The sequence below is a fragment of the Onychostruthus taczanowskii genome, unplaced genomic scaffold (assembly GCF_017590055.1).
Source record: "Onychostruthus taczanowskii isolate IOZ18803 unplaced genomic scaffold, ASM1759005v1 scaffold9, whole genome shotgun sequence".
Lineage (NCBI taxonomy): Eukaryota > Metazoa > Chordata > Aves > Passeriformes > Passeridae > Onychostruthus > Onychostruthus taczanowskii.
In genome coordinates, this window is record NW_024506993.1 from 2,165,152 (window position 1) to 2,188,127 (window position 22,976).

Sequence of the window (22,976 nt, forward strand, 5' to 3'; positions counted from 1 at the left end):
AACTGAGAATCTGGCACCGTGCCTTCTCTTATATATACATTAAATCATGCATTTTGTGGCAGGATTTGTACTTTTTTTTCTCTCTTTATAGAAATCTTGTACAAGATCATGCTTGAGTCACACCAAGATCCATCTGGATCAAGTCAGATTTGCCTTGGGAAGAGGAGAGTGTGAAACGTGCTGCCCCCAAACCCTGTGCCATCCTACAGACCTGGCTGCTTTGCATGATTGAGAAATGAAATTAGGGAAATGGGACTGTGGACAGGGTTATACCAACCTGCTGATGGTGAGCAGGTGAGAAAACATCTTTGTGGATCCTTGGGTGCAAGAGGGATGGGTTGGATGGGGCTTGTGGCAACCTGGGATAGTGGAAAGTGGCAGGGGAGGGAATGAAATGAGATTTAAGTCCCCTTCCTGCACAAACCATTCCATGATCCTATAAAGAAAGCACTTTGCTCCTCAGAGCCTTCTTTTTTCCTCATGATCCTCATAGGAAAGAAATACAGACCCCATCATCTTCAAGTTTCCAAACCATTCTGTGTAACGCTCTCACTGTCTGCAGCTTCTCCAGGAGTCTCATTTCTATGACAAGGTTGGTGGAAGCCTAAATTAAATTTGGGACCTAATTTTAAACAGAATCTCAACCTCCTGAGTAAACAATAGATGGAGCCTGCCTATTAAATCATCATGTTTTAATTAAATTCTTTGCAGCTCGTGAGTTCTTTGAACTGAGCGAGGTGATAAATGCATTGTAATTTTAATAGGGTTATATTTTGTGCTAAACTCACTGAGAGCAGTGACACGAGATAGGCACCGTGTTCCCACCAAATCCTGCATGGGATTCTGCTGATAACTGCACACTTGGAACAAGACAGGGGAACTTCAGCAAAGAAACAAAGCTGATGTAAAGTGGGTTCTTTTCAATTAGAGACAAAGATGTTGGAGCACGTGAATGTTTGTGGTACTTGCAAACAAAAATAAAAAAGCATTTATTCTTCGTGTCAATGATTCAGGCTCCTCTGAAAGCAAAGGGAAATCCATGTGCTGCTTTGAAAGGATTTTGGATCAGGTCTTTGGTGTGTTATTGAAGTCATAAAGTAAAATTAAGAAATTCACAAAAATCAGCAGGCATTGTAGTGACAGGATAAGAGAAAATGGTTTCAAAGTGAATGAAAGTAGGTTTAGGTGGGATTTTGGGAAGGAATTGTTCCCTGGGAAGGAGGTGAGGTCCAGACATAAATTCCCAGAGCAGATGTGGCTATCCCTGGATCCCTGGAACTGTCCAAGGCCAGGCTGGAACCAGCCTGGGATAGTGGAAGGCGTCCCTGCCATGGCAAAGGAGTAGAACAAGATCTTTCATTCCCTTTCCAACCCAAACAATTCTGGAACTCTATGAAAATGAAAAAGCCAAGTACAGCTTCACTTAGCACCAAATCTGACTGAAAGAGGCCCAAAGTAAAACACCAACAACTTTTTTTTTTTGTTGTTTGTTTTTTGGGTTTTTTTTTGTTTTTTTTTTTGTTTTTTTTTTTACTTTACCACCACAGCAAGCTTTAGGAAGTTGGTTAAAAAAGAAAAAGCAGTCACTTTAAAATGACCTCCAGCAGCATCACAGAATATCTCAGCTGCTTTATCACAGCCCCTGTGCAGGTATCGCCCAACAAAGCGATGGGATCGTAAAGTCTCCGGGTAGGAAATATGACACACTCTTAAAACATATGTCAGACATTTCCAGAATTGCAAACATGCTATTTTAGATGGCGAGATTCCTTTCCTCGTAAAAGCATCTTTAAATTGTCTGACAGAGAAAATTCATATCAGGAATAAAATCCTGGCCCCGCTGGAGTCAATGAGAGTTTTATGCCTGATGTGAGCGGAACCAAGGCTTCATCTCTGCTTTTTTACAGCTTCTGCTGTGGCTGAGCTCAGGCTGAGGGCACCAGCACCTCCCTTGGCACTGAGAGCGGGTGAATTGCAAGGACCCTGCTCTGTCTCCTCAGAGCCCACCCTGTGTGCTGATCCTTTGCTTCTGTTTTCTTCCAAGGTGGGGATTAAATGTGTGAGGTGGAATTTCTTGTTGGGACTCGGATGTTTATTAGTTCTTATCTCTGTTACAGTCTCACAAATCCTGAGTTGTACAGCACTGCTCTCTAACAAACTAAAAATGGAGCCCCATCTCTCTCTACAAGGCCTTTTAAGGGTAAACTATCCAAATAAGAAATGACAACTAAATTATTTTTACTTTTAACCCAATAACCAACCAGCCCTGTCCTGCAACGTGGACTTTTTTATCCAATTACACAAAACCACCCAAACTCATGGAGAAGAAGGTGAAGAAAAAGGACCAGTCTCCACCCCAAAACCTCCATCTTGCTTTGTCTATATTACTGTATTCTAAACCCTTAAACTCTAAGTTTTCCATCATGTGATATCACACACTTCAATTCAAACTCCCACAATGCCAGCTCCATCATTCCATTTTGGAAGCTTCTCCACGGTCTCAGGTCAATGCAGTGTTCTCTTGGGGGTGAGTGCCTGTCAGCAGAGAGAGTGTGAAATTCTCAGTTCAGGGTTCCAACACCTGTGCCCTCTCTGCACCCCAAAGCAGCCCCTGGATGGGCACAGCTTTGGAACCCAAAAATAAATCAGCCCCTGGGCTGACACCAGTGACTGATGCTTGGGACCATGATCTATAATGCCAGAGCTGATCGCTTCCTGCTTGCAGAGACCTGATTATCCCACCTGGATAGTGGCTTATACAAAAGAACAAGCAGACAAAAGAAATATATGTGCAAAGTCCAAGAAGCAGGCCATTATTTTCAATAGAGGTGTTGTGTGTAATTTTTTTTTTTTTCTCCCTGGCATTAGCTGCAGTAAAATGAATCATGCAGAGCAACATTTTTCACAAACCCCAAACATCCTGCATTCACATAAAACTGATGTACACCAGGAATGTTCACTGGGCTGGAGAATGGGAACAAAGAGGGCTGCAGACACACAATTTGTCATCTGGATTTTATATAATAACAGGATATAAGCATATAAATGGGTAGGTTTGGCAGGTGAAAAGGAAAATTATAGGGAGAGAGGAATATTGTAGCTAACTCAACAGTGGCCATATTGCCAATAGATCCTTTTGCCATTTGACAGCTGTCTTAGGTAAGGGCTGAAAAATCATGTTTACTCAGATCAGCCCCATCTCCCTTTTGGTTATTTAGGACTCTGCATATTCCACATCAAAACAACACTTTCAGCTCCTAACTTCAATTGAATCACCACGAAATGTCCATTTTGAGGATGTGCTTCCTAATTCTGCCATAGAAGGTGTAAGCAATGAGGTGCTCAGGTGAGCCAGATTGCACATCCAAGTCTGCAAAGCCAGCTCAGAAAAGCAGCTTTTTGTACACAGAAACAGAAATAAACACAGTTTAGTGGCTTCTTTTTTTTTTTTTTTTCCCTGCTTGATCTCAATATTTCTTTTGGAGATCAGGGGGTGCTCAGCATGCAAAGGAAGCCAGGGAGCTGATAGAATCTTTCTGTAGGACAGAAAAGGAGGGAAGCCCTGTAAGTGGGTATAGCAGAGCCCAAATCCATATTCCACAGACAGATGCCAGGGACAGCAGCGAGGGAGGGAATTAGGGAAAGGCTCAGTAAATAGCTGACAGATTGCTGCTGCCACTGCCTTTCTGCAGGGCTTGTTTTGTACTGTACTGAGAAACTTGTAGCAGTGGACTGAGCTGGAGTGCTGACATTAAACTGGGTCCTGCAGCTCGGGGCTAGGGCTGCTGCCTCACCCCAAATCAGATCAGCAGTGGTGCTAACTTGGCTGTTGACAGAGCTTTCATTCACTGGCAGCAGGGGCTGGGGGCACTTTGCTGCTGCTGACCTATCACTGGCATTTGGGGTAAGAAACTCAGAGAAGAGAGCGTTATTTACTTTCACTCGGATGAGATGGCATTTCTGTGAGCAATCTGCTGGCTGAGGGTTGGGGGAGTGAAGGACACTACAAAGTGTGAGAGCATCTCATTCTCTGCAATTGTTATTTTTTTTGTTATCCCTGTGTTCTCCACAGTTCTGTTGTTCAGACCTCGTGTCAAGGGAGTTTTTTAAAGGCTGCTGCCCAAATTGCTGATTTTGGATCTCAGCAGTTCATACGTAGGCGCTCTGGATTTTAGACATTCACTTACTTGACAAGCAGATGCAGTCAGGTAGATTTGATGTTTATTTGAATTGAACTGGCTTTAAATGGAAGAACAAAACTGTGGCTTCCACCCCTTGGTTCTGTGTCTGATTTAGCCATTAGGCCAGCTGAAAGCAGAGCTGGCAAATGAGCCAAAAACACACACAGAGACATCAGAGCAGGGGGAGAGAGAGCAGAAGGGAGTTTCACAGAGGAAACTCATGTTTATAAAGCACAAAGGATAATGGATGAACTCAACAAAAGCCATTAAAGCATCAGCAGAAGCTCAGAAATAGTTTAGACAGCTTATCCTAATGAACTCGAAGTGGTTCACCTCGCAATAAATGGATAATGAGGGTATAAAAATGGCAGGCATTAATATGTTTGCAGGTTAAAGAAACTGGTAAATGGTTCTTTGGTTCCTGCAAGTCTCAGACTCGGAGCAGTGGGACAGGATAGGTAGACAAAAAGCCAAAACCATCCCTTATTGATGTACAGCAGGAGACTTGCTGAATTTTTGTGGTAAATGAGACACGAGTTTGATCCTCCATCCTTGGGGGGGATGCTGCTCCCTCTCAAAATGCAGATTTGAGGGGGTTTTTTTAAGTCTGTGTGTGGTTTATTCCAGGTTTGCCTCCATCCTCCTGCAAAGACTCCTCCTAGCTGCTGCCAGCTGCAGGTGAAGGAACTTTCACCTCCCTTTTACATCCAGAAAATCCCAGATCTGATGTGAGAGGAACAAAAAGGGAAGTTTGCCAGGGGAAAAACCTGCAGCTGAAGAAAGAGTTCACAGATGTGAAATTTAATGCTCAGATCAGCCTGCAGGACTGGAGTGGGAAGTTCCAAAACCAGTTGGAACCAATCCCACAAGGTCTGCACACCTTGTCCCTCTTTTGGGTAAGTTAAAACCAAAAAAAAATAAAATTATTTAAAATCTTATTTAAATGGGATTTTTTCCACTCTGCAATCTCTTGCAGTTCTGAAAGGATGCAGTGCTCCTCAAGTCTTTATTGTGGCCATTGAAATCTTCCATGTAATGCACTTATTTAAGGAATATTAGGAACTGGAGACCTCAGTTAATCCCTCACAATCTCCTGACAATAAAGTAGATGAAATTAACATTTCAATATTCACCAGTTTCCAGAGTAAATTCAGGTTCGATACCTTTGTAAAGTGTAAGAAATATGCAAAGAAATAACCAAGAAATCTTTTGGCCCCGGGTACAAGGTGAGATTACCTCTTCATTCTTACAAAAATACTGTTTTGCCCATTTAGAGCTATCAGAGTCAGACACAAAGAAATGAAATCAGTTCTGTGAGAGCTGGGAGCGATGGGTGGAGGTTTTTGGAAGGTTTTTTCTGAACAGGTATCGGGTGAGTCTTGGAAAACCCAGTGTTAGCCACCTCAAGAAGTGGAACTTCAGATTCTCCCTTAACCTGATGCAACTTCCAGAGTGCTGGAACACAAATCTGAGGAGAGTTCCTGAACTTCCAGGAAATTCCTGCAATATCTGTGCTTTTAGACTCTTTATTTTCTATGCAAAACCACCAAAATACAGGCAAGCTTCTAAAACACACACAGACAAAAATCACCCAGGGAGTTTTCTGAAATAAATATTGTGGAAGAGTTCATTTTAACAGAGTTAATCCACCCCGAAATGGATAGCAGCAAGATATTTAATCATGGCATATCCTGTTTAATCACATTTAGAATCCTCTGGAAATTAAGCTTATACAACTTCCTTAATTTAGAGGACAGTATAATGCTTAAGTATTTAATCTCCTTAGGATTGATATTGGACTCGAGTCTTTTGCAGAATTTCCTGTATAGATGGAAATTCAGAAGGGCTCAAATTAACAAATCATTCCTTTGTTTTCCAAACTATTTTTTAATTATTTTTTAACCTCATATTTGGTTTTCTTCTTGATTATTGACAATTTTGAGTCCACTGAGCTTTTGTGGAGTCATTTAGGAAATGGATTCCCCATCACTGTTGTTCTCATCATGATTAAATGAATAAATTTATTTTTTCTGGAAAACCTTTTCCATTACATTATTTTTAGTCTGTGCCTAAAATTCAGCTGCATTTTAAGCCACAGGTTTATCTTGGGGAGCTTCAAGATGGATCTGACAGACCACAAGTGCCAAACCAAAGCAAAGGATGATTGTTGAGCCTACCCTGGATTTCCACCCTGCTGTTCATTTTATCATACAGAGATTATAAGATTTTATGTAAAATGCCTCAATTTTGGTAATTTCAGAGTGACTCCACATTTAAACATGAAAACAACACAAGCAGCATCAAGTTGTTATAGTAAAAATATTCACCAGTACTTACTCTTGTCCCTTCTCAATGTTTTAAATAAAAATAATCACTCCAAGTGTCTCAGACAAGCTCTAACACCAGTCTAGCATTGAAATACTCCTCATAAACCAAGATGATGCCTTGTCTCAAAATGTACTTTAATAATATAGTATTTGGGGGTTTTATGCCTAACAATAATTTGATTTTTTCTGAATTTATTGATGAAGGAAGGGCTGTAAATTCACCATGAGCTCTTTCACTAAAGAACACCAAATATTTCCTACAAAAAAAAAAAAAAAGTGGAGGGAATAAAATTGAAATCATAAATTCCAAACTCATCCAGGCGGGCGAGTGTGATGCTAAAGTAAATTCATTGGCAGATTTACAATTAAGATCCATATGGAATGGAAATAATAATAATTATAAGCTTCTAGAATGACGTAGCAGGTTGTGCCCTGGATTCAGCAGGGACAAATCACTCATATTTAGTTTCAATAAAGGCATAATTCCTGATGCCTTAGAATACCTTCTCAGAGTGGCTTAGTTTATCACGTTCTTGGAGAAGATGGATCTGCTTAAAACCCAAAATGCAAAATGGAAGTGGGAACGATTCCATTCCACAGGAGGGGAACTCCTGGAGGCATCACCTGCAGGGGCAGAGCCATCCCAGGGCCTGTGCTGGGACCACACTTCTGGAACATTGCTTTTGCCCTTTATCAGGGAAAACAGGCCCAAAGAGATCTGATGATAACTACACAAAATAATCTGGTTTTTTCACCTCCAGCAGGGCTGTGGGACACCAAAGAACCTTCAGCAGTTCCTGTTTCATCAAGCATTGTGTATTTTGCTGCCTCAGAACCTGTGTCAGAATGTAAATAACCTACAGGGTCTATACTTATTTCCTAATTCTTAGTCTATTTCTGTCAGACTTCAGCTGGACATGCCCAACCCTTCAGGGTTTGCTGGAAGCTGAAGCGATTTTTCAGAATCTACACAAAATCCGATGCCAATTGCCAGAGATGCTGCTGGCCTGGGCTCTGGTTTGGCTCAGGCTGGGTTCCTCCTCTAGCAGCGTTTTACCAGCGAGGCTGAGTCACTAAAATGTGTAAATCTGTGCCTGCATCCTTGGGTTTGCAGCAGGTGCTGAAATGCAAACACAGCCCTTGATCACTCCAGGAGCTGGAGGTGTTTGTGACCTCTTCTACAGCCCAGTAAAAACCAGTGCAGCTCCATTAACTCCCAGAATTTTACATGGGTTTGCTGACAGCTTCATCATTCTTTGTTTGCCTTCTCAAAGAACCCAGGACTTCAGCTCACACCCATCCACTGACCCATCCAACACTTGCACAGCGATTAAAAAATGTCAGTTCTGGGATATAAAAACTCCCCTCAACGTTTCTACAGAGATTTTTGTTGTTGTGACTTGTTTATAGCTAAAATATTCTTACCAAGTTGGCTGATATGGACCTAAGGGAATGGTTCTCCTATTTTTTATTTCTGTGTTTTCACTTGGCCTGGAGAATATGAACAGAGTTTTAATATCAGCTTTGAAAATACAAGTTCTCCTATGAAAACTGAGTGTTGCATGCATTAATGTGCTTTTAGTTTTATAAATGAGGAGCTGAATTGCTCATAAATATTTTGAGCACAATTGCAGCTCAGGTTCAGGAGGATGCTGAGAAGATTTGTCCTTTGTGTCAAGGAAACCTTCACCAGAGTAAGGAGGGCACGGATTTCACCTTGTGTCTCTCTGAATGCCTGGTTAGCCTTAAAAACCTACTTTCTCCAAATGTATTTAATCATAGAGATTGATCATAAAGGTGTTTTTGCGGGTTTTTCTTGAGTATTATGCGTGAAACATTTGTATCCAAAGTGAAACACCGGAAAACAAAAGTCCCTTGTACCTTGGCTGCCCTGACATTCTACCCAAATTACTCTGCCCTGCCAAAACACGATCATTTTTTCATCCTGTATGATCCCTTATCAGCGTTGTCACTATTTATTTTGCCCAGTCTCCTGGCAAATTTTACGTTCTAGGATTTTAAATCCTCAATTCTCTTTCTGGGTCAGCCCTGTGCCTGCTATTCTAAGAATATTGCACTTGTCCTTGAAAACGCAGCCCTCCAGCTCAGCACTCAGCTAACGCTGGTGCAAAGCTGGGGAGAGCAGAGCAGACACATCACTCGTGCCAAGGACAGGTTTTTTCCCCTCCCAGCCATCTTTTGTTATGGATCTCATGGTTCTTCTTGTTGTTGAACACCTGCTGCTTTCCCTTGGGAACGCCAGGTTACCTTGGACACTCCTGTCACCGCCCAGAAAGGGACGTGAGACTGATCATTTCCCCTGTTAGCAGCGTTTCTCCCTCTCTGCCTACACGTGGAGAGTTCAAGAACGTGGAGAGTTCAAGGATGGGGCAAACAACTGCAGAAATTCTGAACTGTTCAAGTACAAACTCGTAAAAACACCCAGTCAGCTCTGAGGCCAATTCTGGTACAACTACTGATGATTAATGAAGTTCTGTCATCCGTCAGCTTCAGAGGCTATGAATTCTTATATTCAGAGTAAGAAATAACAGCCATAATCCTCCACAATTAGGGAAAAGTGCCCTTCCAGGAGGGATTTCACTTCACCCCACAGCCCTGGGACTCCTCACTCTGCTCTTGGTCACGTCACAGCCAGACCTTGCCTGACATTCTGAGCACTGAGTGGGGTTTCTGGTGAAGGCAGGAGGAATTATTTTCACTTAATGCTTGAATAAAGCTGTTGTACATGCTTTGGGTGATGATGAAATGGAACAGTTTCAGGTTAAGCACTTAAGTGTTGGATCACATCTTGTATATACACTATTTAAATCTCATTAGTACAGAAAGCTTCACTCAGAAAATGGGATCATTTGCTTTCCCCAGCAATTTCAGGTCATAGCCTGAAACAAAACAAGGAGAGTTTTAAGAAGTCTTTCCAATTCTTTTTTGGCCTAACAAGAATAAAGGAATGTATTTTAAAGATATAGAAGGAAAAATAGCTAATCCATAGAATTACAAGGAACTGCAAGAGATAAAAAAGCTCTCTTGGGAATTCATATTCTGTGCTACAACATTAGTGGAAGGGACAAAAATCTTGAGAAAAAACACAAATCACACTGGAGGAAAAAGATTCAATTCTAAAGAATACAAAAAAGCCACAGCAGAAGTGAGGCCATAATTAGTATTCCTGCCATAAAAGCAAACAAACCCATCCCTGCTAATGGCTCCAGGCATCCCCTGTGGGCTGAATGCCCAAAAAAAGTGAGACATCCCCATTCCCACCTCAGGAGAGAACACAGCTGCTTAGGGTGGATGGAAAACAGGATGAGCTAAATATTAACATTTCAAGAAAACAAAAACCACGGGAGACCAGTGATGGACCCCTCACCCTACTGAGTGTTTTAATGGAGAGGTTTAGATCGTCTGGATGAATCACTGTTATTTACTGCCTCGGAGCTCCGTGGTTTAATCTGATGGGGAAGGGCTGAACGTTCGGTATTTCCCTTTCTAGCATCTCTCTAACAGCTGTAAAAATTAATACAGGTGGAATAGTGGCATTAAAGACTGGAGCAGCCAGGAGTGGGCATTTAAAGGTGAAGAATGGGACGTTCACGCCACTTGGAAATGCAAATGTCAGCGCAGGAAAAGTCAAGGCAGCTGCTCGGAAAGAAAAAGCTTTTCTTAAGAGCTCATCCTTTCATCAGCACACAGAGCATTAGCCACGCATCCCACAGCCTTCATCTAGCCGTGAAAATCTGTTTGCATCCAGGCACAGACCAGGAAGTTTTGAATAAAAGAGCGATTTTTTACCTCAGTGGCACCTCCATTTCCTCCAGAATGTATTTGTGTGTAAAACCTAATTTGTCCTTGGAATACAGGTGTTTTTAAGGCTCTTTTAGGGATGGCAGAAGACCTGTTCTGTCAGGGAAAGCTGGGTAGCCAAGTCAGAGAATGGTTTGGGGTGGAAGAGACCTTAAAGCTCCTCTGATGCCTTGTGCAGGCTGCCCTGGAGCAGAGGCTGGGCAGAGCTACAGAATAAAGCAGGGATTGATTCCAAGGATCTCCTCCATGGATCCACCTTGGGCAGCACAAGAGCCCAGCCAGGGCTGCACCCAAGAGGAACCCAAATGGTCCCAAAATGCACGAGCGCTCATGGGGTCTCTCCCTGGGATCAGCTCTGCTCCATGTGCACATTGCAGTTCAGTGTCCAATTCCAGCTCAGCCCCTGCACTCCCATCCTGCTTGTTTTTCTCTCTGCAGCCCACGGGGTTTGTGCTCCTGGGCTGAGATTTGGATCATTTGTCCTTGGTGCCCAGCTGGAGCAGGAATTGTTTTGTCTCCCTGCTCTGTGCACAGAGCTCACCATCCCCTAATGTGAAGCTCAGACCTGCACACTAAAGCAGCACAGAGTCTGAAAAATAGAGAAAGCTAAACCTCAGGCATCAATCTAGTCCCACACCCAACCATGGGCAGGGACACCTCCCACTATTCCAGGTGGCTCCAAGCCCTGTCCAGAGTGACCTTGGGCACTACCAGGGATCAGGGGCAGCCCCAGCTCCTCTGTGCCATCCATCCCCTCCCAAAGTGAGAATCTCCCATGTGAGTGTGGACAGGACAGGCCAGCACAGCCTCCAGGGCAATTCCCTGGGACACTTGTCACCTAAAGTCCATCATTTCACCCCCAGACCGTGGAGCAAGGCAGCACTGGTCCCTTTAAGCATTTTGCTTGCCTGGAGCTGTGCATTGAGACACCAGTTGAGTGCACTTTAATTAGCCCAGAGGAAATCACAGTAGGGATTAAATGAGTTGGGCTGTTATTCTCCTGTTTTTACTGGCAGCAAATAAAAGCATGTAATTAGCTTTTATAAAGGCGTTTTCAGGATCTTAAGGTTATCATAACTGTAAACAATAGTATATTTATCTAATCTGAGAGTGGTGCTCTAAATATTTTCATTCTGAATAGGAAATAGTAAAATTACAATTGGTGCACAGGTTTTTTGAGGAATTTTTAGTTGAAACTCAGCTTTAGCAGCAGTGGCAGAAGAGAATTTTAAAGATTTTCTAGCAAGAATTGCACAATTTTCTGATATGGTTTAGCATTGCCAAAATATATCCTTAGCATAAGTTTTTTTTGTTGTGCTTTATTGTAATTAATTTATATTAAATATTGGTTTGGATAATGTATTAGTATGTAAAATATTACATAAATCAAACCCAGAAAGACTAAGATTTATCAAAATAACACCCAAAATAATACCACTTTCATTATAACTGAAATAAAATAATTGGCTGAATTACTTTTGAGGGATTTCCCCACATATTTTCCACATCAATTTTCTGTGCAAGTTTCCAACCAGTTTATTCCACTCTGCTCCCATCAGATACATTTCAGATGAACCCTTCCAGCCTGGTTTTCCTTTCAGTGATGCTGATAAGTCAGGAATTGTTCCACGAAGTTACATCAGCATGATTAAAAGAGTTGGATCAAATGTACCTTACTGAAATATAATTCATTAGCTGCAATAAAGTCCTCTCACAAGATTTATCTGAAGGAAAAATCCCAAGGCTGTTTTCTCATGAAGAGTCTTGTGGGTAGATTTGAAACCAAAAATTGGGGAAGTGGTTTGAAACAGGAATTAAAGGATGAAAGCAAAGAGCTGTAGGAAACAACTGCAAATTTGCTTTATCAAACAAATATTGGATATTTGTCCCATTCTCAGCATAACTGACCCCACTCCTGCAGCCACAGCAAAGGTGCCTCTGCAGGAGGATTAAATAAAACTCCACAATAACCTTGGTTTGTTGTTTTCTAGGGAAACCACAGTACAAATGAAGTCTCTGGTGGAAAATCATCACCACCAGGTTCCTTAGAAGGAATATTGTTCCTTTCATGGCAGAACAGTGAGAACTAAAAGTTTCCATCTTCCAAACCTAATGGGACATGAACGAGGCACTGACCTCCTACTGGCTTCACTTTTGGTCTTTATTCATCCAAATCCTGCCCTGGAGCACCCTGGTGCCAGTTTGGGACACAACAGCCCTGGTACTGGGGCTTCACTGTGGAAAGACTCCAAAATCTTATAATATTTCAAATCTTACTCCTAATCATAGAATGGTTTGGGCTTGAGGAACATTAAAGCCCATCCAGTGCCACCCTTGCCATGGCAGGGACACCTCCACTGTCCCAGGCTGCTCCAAGCCCCAATGTCCAACCTGGCCTTGGACACTTCCAGTGTTCATCACCTGCTGTAAAATGAAAATATCCAGAAAACATTCCCTCCCAATGACAAAAAACAAAAAAACAAACCGCAAAAAAATAAATAAAACCACCAAAAAAACCCCAAACAAACAAGCAAACAAAAAAAGAACTAATATATGAATATATGAACTCATATGAAAACATAATACTATATGAATATATGAAAAATATATGAAAATATCTTTAGGCAAGCCTTTCCTGCTGGCTTAGGGATACGCAGATGTAGAGATTTCACATCTCACCTCAGAAAAATCCACGTATTTTGCAGACAGAATTAACTGACAGATACATTCACCATCAATACTGCAGATACCAGCCCGGGGGGGAACTGAGCTTGTGATAGCTCCTGATCAAAGGAATTATCCCTGAGAGCTCTGGACAGGGATCCTGCAATTCCCACACAGTGCAGGTCTAGCTTGTACCTGTCAGCATCACCCACTCAGGTGCATTGTGCCTCGGTGACACTGCAGTGATTCCTGATGGTGTCACCCCCCCAGAACCAGCACATCCAGAGCTGGATGAAACACTCCTGAGGCGGTTTTGATCATCCCAAATTTTAGGGGATGAATTCCTACCCGTGATCCTATTCTCCATTGAAACTGGGGGAAGTCAGACATGTTGAAGTGCTTTTGGGGGATCAGGGATCATTGCTGCAGCCCAGCCAAGGATTAGTGAATTAGAGAATAAGCAGCTCCCCAGTCTGTAGGGCAGAAACCTTCCAGCACCAATGATTTGGGTCACCATTAGGACATGGAAAGTTTCCACAAGGAAGGGAAAAAGCCTCCAATAACTCACTGACTTTGCAGACTGAAGCATTACAAGGCAATTGGCTCCGATGGGCATTGCTGGCTGGGTGATCAGTGGCACTGAATCCCATAAAACCTCCCTTCCCAAGACAAATTTCCCACTGAGTGGCTCTTCTCCTCCCATTGCACCACTCAGAAGCCCCTTAACCCCTTCCATACACCCCCAGCAGTAAATCACACACACCTGCTGACTGCTAAACATCACATTTTGAATATCCTTGTGAACTTTCCTACACATCACTCTGACCTTTTCCAAACAAACACAGTAAAAAACTGCATTCTTTTTTCCCTTGGGTGAAAAACACTTCTTCACCTTGCAGTACCTCCATGATAGATGAGAGCATAAACCCTCACAGGATTGAGTTATCTGCAATCATTTCCTTGCAAAACTTCACTAAATTCCTGTCCCATCAGCATATGTTGATAACACTGAGGCTGATAACATCTGCAACCCTGCAGAGCCTGTGCTGCTGTACCAGCCTGATGCTCCACTCCAATTTCCTTTCTGTGCCACGAAAGGAGCTGCAAGTATCAGCTTTTGTTTTTCAGGTTATAGAAAGAGGGATGAGAACAGGGTACTGCTGCTATCCGAAGTCATGAACGCTCCTCAGAGCTTCTGGAAACCCTCACACCCTGGAGAGGGTGAGATAATTCCTGAAGGGTATTTCCAGGGTCAGCAGCTGAGAATCCAAGTGCTCCCAAAGCCAAAGCTGCAGCATGCTGTGAGCTCATGTAGGGCACAGATATTGCTCAGTGCTGATGATATCTGCAAGGTTTGATTTTTATACCCAGTGCAGCTTCCCAAGGAAACATCCTGGGATGTGGCATTTGCTGTTTGCACAAACCCAGCCAAAAAGCTAAATGGACACCAAATATCCCTCCCTCCACGCCTCTTTGAAGCCAGAGTAATGAGAACATTTAGCTCTTAAGTTCTGGTTTTGCTTCCTCAAAAGCAACTACACGTCAACCTAATGTCTTCCTTTGTTCGGTGACACAGAGGTCACTGCTGTGAGATTTATTTGATTTCGCAGTTTGCCTAATTAATTTGCTCATTCTGAGCATACTCCATCAGCACTAGCAAAGCAACGGATTCATTTACATGGTACAGTGCATCTGGAATAATTATTACCCCCAGAATTGTTATTGCTCCAAATCTGAGGGGAAAGGGAAGTCTCCTACTGTGATAAAAGGGCTCTGTTGTGGTTTTATCAGCTGAAAACAACAGCGTGGACTAAATTGCAAAAGGGGCTTTTTGCAAGCGTTAAACAGCACAAAACACAAATGTCCATAAAGCTGTTACAAGACCAAATTTGTTTCTCTGATTTATTTATCAAGTTTTATTACAGGCTAAAGAGTCTGAAACCACTCCCATCCCTGCAGAAATATTGACAGGCAACAATCAACACTGATTATAACATCAGCATCTTTTCACTGCTGGAGGGTGCTATTGACCCCCAGGTTTGGGAAAATCAGACTTCTCATAAATAAATTCTGGAAAATTGGTAGGATCACAAGTAGAGAAAGCAGTAGACTTTAATGGGACAGTGAAAGGAGACACAAAGCATTTTAGATCAAGAGAGTTAAGTAGTTTGAGCTCTGGACACCTGATTGACCAAGAAGGGAGCAGATTTGTTTTTCCATTGAGAGTTCGTCGAAATTCACTGGTTCCAGTTCTTGGGTCTTTGATTTGCTGGAGGCCCTTTGCTTTGATCAACTGATTAGTTCTTTTCACTGGCCTGGGAGAAGAAATCATTCCTGACTTCTCCTTGGACATCTAATTCCTGCACATCTTCCCTGTTCCTGTAATTTAAGCTTAAAACTGTGGGCCACAGTGAAAGGTGAAATACTTGATTAATCAGAGTTATCCCTTGGTAGGTTTGGGTTTAGAGAGAAGAGAGGAAATGTGTGGAGCTCTTTAGTCCAGCCTCCTGCATCAGCCTTTCACAGTCAGAGCAGAAAAGCAATAACACAATATCACCTCCACTACTACCTGCCTCTTCCACATGATATTTGGATTTTAAACATTATTCCCAAATCTTCATTCTCCAACATGGCTGAACTGCCACAGACTCCATTTCCCAGTCTCTAATAATTATAATATATAAAAAATTTCACAAAACTCCTGCCTACCTTGCACCCAAGAGCTCCCCAGGTCAGACACAGCCCAGTGCTGCCCTTCCTTAGGTGGGCAGCACAGCACCTGCACTTGCCTTAAATAAATCCACGAGGTTCCACAGGTTCAGTGAGGTGTGCCAGCATTGAGGGGACTCCAGATCACCTGTGTTCATTCTGCATCCCTACCATCTGATCATCTTACCTCTGATTAATCAAGTATTTCACCTTTCACTGTGGCCCACAGTTTTAAGCTTAAATTACAGGAACAGGGAAGATGTGCAGGAATTAGATGTCCAAGGAGAAGTCAGGAATGATTTCTTCTCCCAGGCCAGTGAAAAGAACTAATCAGTTGATCAAAGCAAAGTGCATCATGTAAATGAGATAATCCCAGCCACAGTGAGGGGCAGCTGTTGTCTGAAGGAATGGGAATAAATAGATGCAGGTATAATTATCTATATATTTATCTATACACGGGGTGTGTAATGTATTATATGATTGCAATACACACAGATATGTAACAATGACAGGAAGATGTATTCATCTGATCTCTTTCCAACAGCCCAGCCTTCCAATGGAGGCAAAACAAACAGTTGTTCCCTGTGACACTTGATTAATTCATGGTTTGCAAACACCTCCCACCCGCTGCACCAAGGGCCAGCATCAGGCTCAATGCTGACTCTGAGGCTCCTCATGCTCCTTGTGGTTCTTGGCTCCCAAGCAATGTGTTAACAATAGATATTTAAAATCCCTGAGTGTTAAATGTAAATATCATATTACAGCTGCATGAGCCTGGCTGGGAATGCATTGTCTGCTGATGGTGCACGGGGCCCGTTTTGCATTTCCTGCTCTCTCAGTCTCTCCTTCCAGCCCAGATCAGACCAAAAGCTGTGGCTGCTGAAGGTACAATTAATAAAGTGCGTGGAATGAGCTGTGACACCAACCCCCTGTCTAGAGGACAGGTCCCACAGCCACAAATGGAATTTGTAGCGCTTCTCCCTGGGATTCCTTGAGGATGTACACCAGGACCCAGACTGGCGTGACTGGGGGGAAATACTGGGGCACAGGTGCTCAGAGCAGGACTCGCTGTTGTGCAAAATAAAGTTTTGTACTCAAAACTGTTGCTTTTGTTTACCTCATGTGTAATTGCCCCCAAGGATTTTTCTTTTGTTACCCCCCAAAAAAGCTGGTTTTGACTGCACATGAAGCTTTTAAAGCCACCTAGCACCTCAGTGGGTGTGAGATGTGGTGGTGTTGTCAAGGAATCAAGGAGTGATGGGATGGCTTGGGCTGGATTAAATTAAGTGTCCAGTTCCAGCCTCCTGCCATAGACAGGGACATTTCCAAGGAGAGGGTGTCTGGAAGAGCAGCATAAATTCACTTTTCAGAGTCTGCAAGTGACAGAGCCCTTTGGACCAGGAAGGACAGGAAAGGCCTCGAGGGCTGTGGGGTAGGACAGCATCCAACAGGGCTATCCCCCTGATGCAGTAAGGTAGAAAAATTACAAAGAAAGACCTCATAAAATGAGGCCTGCTCTCCTAAATCTGGCTGGCCTTGTCAAGCCAGCACTTTGCAAGTTCCCATGTGGAAGCAATCCTGGTGTGAGCAATTTGTTAACATAACAATCTATTCCTGGGTGAAAAACAACTTGCACCTGTATAAGCATTAAATCTATCTCATGAGAACCAGAGAAGAAAATATGTAAACAATTGAAGAGTAGAGAGATTTGATGGACAAGTAAAATACCTTTTACTAACCAATAGTAGCAAGAAAGCTACTACCCAACTGGAGTCCCACACCAGGTCTGTAAAACTGTGTAAAAAGGAGTTATGTGAATAAAGAATGGGCTTTTCCACCATGAAGAAAATGGAGTACTGTGTAATTTATTCTGAGATCCCCTAACCACCCCTGGTATGTGAGGGTACAGATCCATGGGTTCCTTCTCTTGTGTGAGCTCCCTGCTTCAGCCATCACCCCCATTGCCACAGCTCTTCCTAGTGAGCAACAGCTTTTAAATTCTCCCTTCCAAGTGACAATCAATATAAATATCCTGTGGTTTTCAGGCTGCTTATTCACTTCCCATAAAAATCCACGGGGGCTGAGCTGTGTGCTGAGCACTGCCTGAACTGCATGCAAAGCACTCTGCCATGCTTTTATTTGTTGGGTCTCTCCAAAGTGCAGGGGAATATGAGCTGAGTGCCTGATGAAAATGAAGTGTAACTCCTAATGGTTTATTTGCACTGCAGTGCATTTGCCATATCATTCATTACATTGCACTCAGTACCTTCCCCCTGTTAGCCATACATAGCTACACTTAAATAAAAATGGAACATCTTCTCTCTAATATTTGTGGCCTGAGTCTCAAGCATCTGCTTTATGGGGCTTCATCACTTTGTACATCATGCTACAAGCTGCAGTGAAAACCTATTTCAACATGTGATTGAGCTGGTAAAATGGATTCATGATTTTTAGCAGTGGGCAAAACTTCAGTGATTTATTTCTGCTAACTCTTCTGTATGTAAAGTTGTGTTTGGCTTACTTTTTAATGAGTCAAAAAATCAGGGTAGTGTAAATTTTGCTCAGGCTTGAATTGGTCTTGCAGAGCTTTAGATGGGAGTGATTTTAACTGGAGATGGGATTGCAGACTCACGGGATGTCTAAGTGTGTATATATCACAGTTTCAGTATTCAAACCATCCCCTCACTGGAGAAGATTTGGTTTTAGCTAAGAAAATTCCCATTCATCACCTCATGAATGTCTAGGGAACTGATATCTAAGTGCAGACAGAATGATTCTGCTCCATGGGAGGACAAATTTCCTCTGGGTCCTTCCTGGAGGTGTGAGGTTCACACCCACCAGTTGACCCGAGGAATCAAAGCTAATACAGCACTTCCAAGGCACCTAATTTTTGTCATTATTAGAAGGTGATGTCTCAAACCTGTGCCCAGAGAAGTCAGGGAACAAATATGCATCAATAAATGCAATGTTTTACCATTAAAAGGGATGTTCCCTTGCAAAAACTACACAGTTATATTTATCTGTGAATTCCTGACTGGATGAAAATCAGTGAGCAACGTGAGCTAATCATTTTACTATGCAGATTCCTAATGATGCAGGATGGCAAAACACTGGGATAAACTCTCATTTTAATGCTGTTTCTTGAATGACTGATTATTAACGTCACCCTTTAATTTGTAGTACAAACCAGAGGCAAATGTCACCCATCCTCTGCAATCAGCTCCTTAACTCTGTCACCTTCCCCAGGCTGAAGGATTTATTCTAATTGCAGCTGGTTATGGCAAACTCCTGCATCTGAAATTGAAACCAGGAACCAGCACACTCCAAACCCAATGTGGAAAGTCAGGAAATCTGCACAATCTTTAAAGAAATGTCTTGGAGGCAAAAAGAAAAAAGAAAAATTGAAGAGTGCACAAAGAATTGCACAGTGGAGGGTGAAGGTGTTTTAGGAAGGTTGTGGGTTATAGATACTGGAACCAGACATTAATTTATAAAAATGCATCACTTATTAATGCAAATAAAAGGTGGCATTAAGAATGGCTCTGCTATATAATTACTTATTGTATTTTTACAGTAGCATGGAAAATAAAGGGAATTTTCCTCCAATTAAATGCACTTAATAAACGAGAGGATGAGCTACCTCACTCACTAAACATCAAACATGAGGAGTTTAATTCAACATCAGATGTTGCATAAGCAGAGTGCAAAAACTGGGTCAAAATGTTTGTTTAAAAACATTGCATCTCTAAATAGGAAGGGGAATTGTTAATCCATGGACACAGAAGATCGCTCTGTTGCAGCTGATTATTTTTTCCTAATTGTTTTGTCATTGTTTCCACTGGTCCTAAGCAGAAACATTGGGTTTAAAGAGTTTTGCTCTTACAGTTCAGGTTAGGAAGTTCAGGATATCTGTTTATGTTTGGAAAAGCCTTTTCAAAGCAGTTGGAAATTAGAATATTCAAAGCAGTGCAGGTGAGTTTGGGGTTCTCTATTTCTTTAACCAAGGCCACCCCATGCAGTTTGCAGCTCCAAGGAAAACCTGAAAAGGAAATTCATACTCCTCAGCTTTTTTTTTTGTATTTTAATCCATTTTTAAACATATTTCTTTCCTAAAACTCTCAAGTCTACAGAGAGAAAATGCTGTTGTAAACATGACCCAGATATCCACTTCAAGTCTGATAGTGATCAAAATTATCATACAGTTTTTGCAATCTGGTTTCCAAAGTTCTGCTTGTAGCAGCTTCCTTTGCATTTGTTTCCTTTAAATATCTCTTTTTTAGAATATTTATGGATACTGTTCTCCTTTTGCAGAGTCCTTGCCCTTGAAAAGTAAGCAGCCAGTGTAGCTTAGGATATACCTCGGTATAAATTATTTATTGAAAGCATAAAGTATTGAAGAATATTGTCTTAAACTTTATTCTCTGACAATATAAAAAGAAAACATCATCTAATTAAAATGTAGGCTTTATAGGAAATGGAAGGAATTTGGTTTCTCTGAGTTATGGTATTGCAACCTTTGACAGGATGGGTTTTTTAATAAAAGAGAAGTATGTTTTCTGGAAAAAAAACAAAACAGGGATGACTTATCCCTGAAGTAAATATCCAGCCTGTGAAACATAAATAACAAGGCTAAAGGAAGAGGAATACAGATAAACCAGATTAACAGAAAAGATGAAAGCATAAAAAGCATGAGTGTGCTGGGGAAACTCTCCTGGGCTAACGAGAAGAATTTGTCAGAGTGTGCACAGGGAGAAAAGAAATAAAACATTAAAGATCAAACAAAAAGATCCTGAGATGAGGTAATCATTTCAGGTATTTATGTGCACTAATTAGGTACTACACATGTAAGAACCACTGGCAGTAAAGAAAATGCTGCTGATGAGCAGAGCGATCAAAATTGAGAAATAAAATGGCATTTCACAGGAGGACACTGGTACCAGGTGCTCCTACAATATTCAGGTGCCATGATCCAGTCTTGCAGCACATCTTGTCCATTACTTCCATCCCCTGGGCTTTGCCTGGATTTTTTGGAGCCAGCACAGGGACCTGGCTCTGCTGGGACTCCCCTGGAGCAGGGACATCCGTGAGCAAAATGATCTTTGTGGTTTTGAAGTTCCTGGAGAGGGGCATTTGACAAGGGGCTGTGGAGATGGGACAGCAGGGAATGGCTCTGAGCCGCCAGAGAGCAGGGATTGATGGAAGCCTGGGGAGAAATTCCTCTCTGTGAGGGTGGGAGGGGCTGGGATGGAATTCCCAGAGCAGCTGGGGCTGCCCCTGGATCCCTGGAAGTGCCCAAGGCCAGGCTGGACAGGGCTTGGATCACCCTGGGACAGTGGGAGGTGTCCCTGCCATGGCAGGGGTGGAATGAGATTATTTTTAATCTTCCCACCCAAACCATTGTGTGATTCTGTGGTGATTCCATGATCTACAACTCCATCCATTCCACTGCAAAAATTAAATTAACACAGAGTTAAGTGGGGCAACTCTGCATCAGAAAATCTCTAACACCAAATGCCACCTGCAGTCACAAACCTTTAGGACTTTTGATGGTGCAAAACAAAGCAGAATGCCACCATATGAAAATCTGTTTGAAATTATCTCATTTGTGATTGCTCAGTGTCTGTGCCCAGGCTCTGCTTTCTGCAGCTCTGCAGATAGGACCTGAACTCAGCTGGACTCTGGGCTCACAGAAGCTCATTCCTATTTTGCTGATAAATAAAAAGAAAGCACTCAGTAAATGTCAATTCCAAATTAAGCTGCACTCCAAACCTTTTGTAAAAGCTACATTTAAAATGACTTTATTGCCAGATGAATATCTGAGAAATACCAGACTTTTCTTCAACTCCCTGATAGGAGGTGAGGACCAGGTGAGGGCTGGAGCCTTCTGCCTGGTAATAAGGAATGGGACAAGAAGAAAACAGCCTCAAAATGCAGCAGGGGAAGTTTTGGTTGAAGATTAGGACCAATTTCTTCACAGAAAAGGTGGCCAGGAATTGAAACAAGCTCCTTGGGAAGTGATGGAATCACCATCCCTGGAAATACTCAAAATCATGATGTGGTGCTTGGGGTCGTGGGTTAATGTTGGAGCTGGGTTAATGCTTGGACTCAATGATCTGAGAGGGTTTTTCCAGACTAAATGATTCCACAATTCCATGTGCAGCCTTTAAAAACCTGCACAGGGAGGATGAGTCCTTGGAATTCTCCACAACCTATCGTTCTAAGACAACACAGTGATTAATACTTGATCTGAAGCTATTAAGGAATGTTGGGGTTTTGTTGAGGTTTCCTCTTTTTTTTGCTGTTATTTGCTTAATTAGCTCATTGGCCACACTGCATCTGCTGCCTGGGAGGGAGTGAGGTGGACTGTGGGCTTTTACTATTATTAATTGCTGTGAGTTCTGCCAAAAAGTGTTATAAAAAAACACCCAAAGAAGCCATTTCAGCACTTTGAGGGATGTTAGTCATGACTTACCCAGATTTCCTCATGGACTGCATCTTGTGGAGTTCCTGACTCTTAAATCCTGCACTGAGTTGTGGCTGGAGAGATCTGCTCTCCATCAGAGCAGCTCTGACTCCCTGCAGGGATCTCTGATTCCCCTTTAGATCCACTGCTGGGGGTCAGAGCAGCAATAATAATCCTATTTTTGTCATTTTTGCTGTGACCAGGGCCAAAGCTGCCAGCTGACTCCTGCTGAAGGTGCCTGGCTGTCACTGACCCAGGTTCTGCCCTGTGGGTAAAGATGGGCAGAGTGGCTGCCTGCTTGTTCCTGCACTGCTGCTCCTTTCATGATCATCTTGATCTTTTTAGATAATCTCATTTCATCTCATTTATCAAAATGATGCTCCAGTTTCTGCCCTCCACCTGTGGCTGTTTTTTTGTGCTGCTGCTTAAGGTCACAGACTTCACTCCATCAGCTTGTCCATCTGTGCCAGGGGGGTTAGGTTGGTTTTTAGGGAAAGGTTCTTCAATCAGAGGGTGCTGGGCTCTGCCCAGGCTCCCCAGGGAATGGGCACAGCCCCGAGGCTGCCAGAGCTCCAGGAACCTTTGGAAAACCCTCCCAAGGATGCCCAGGGTGGGATTGTTGGGGTGTCTGTGCAGGGCCAGGGGCTGGATTGATGATCCTTGTGGATTCCTTCCAACTCGGGATATTCTGGGATTCTGTGATCTAAATAAACACTTTCCACTGACCTTTAGCAAACAGCTTCTCCACAAAAGACACTGAGATATATTTAAATGTTTCCCACTTATTTGGTGAGGGAGAAAAGTAAAACA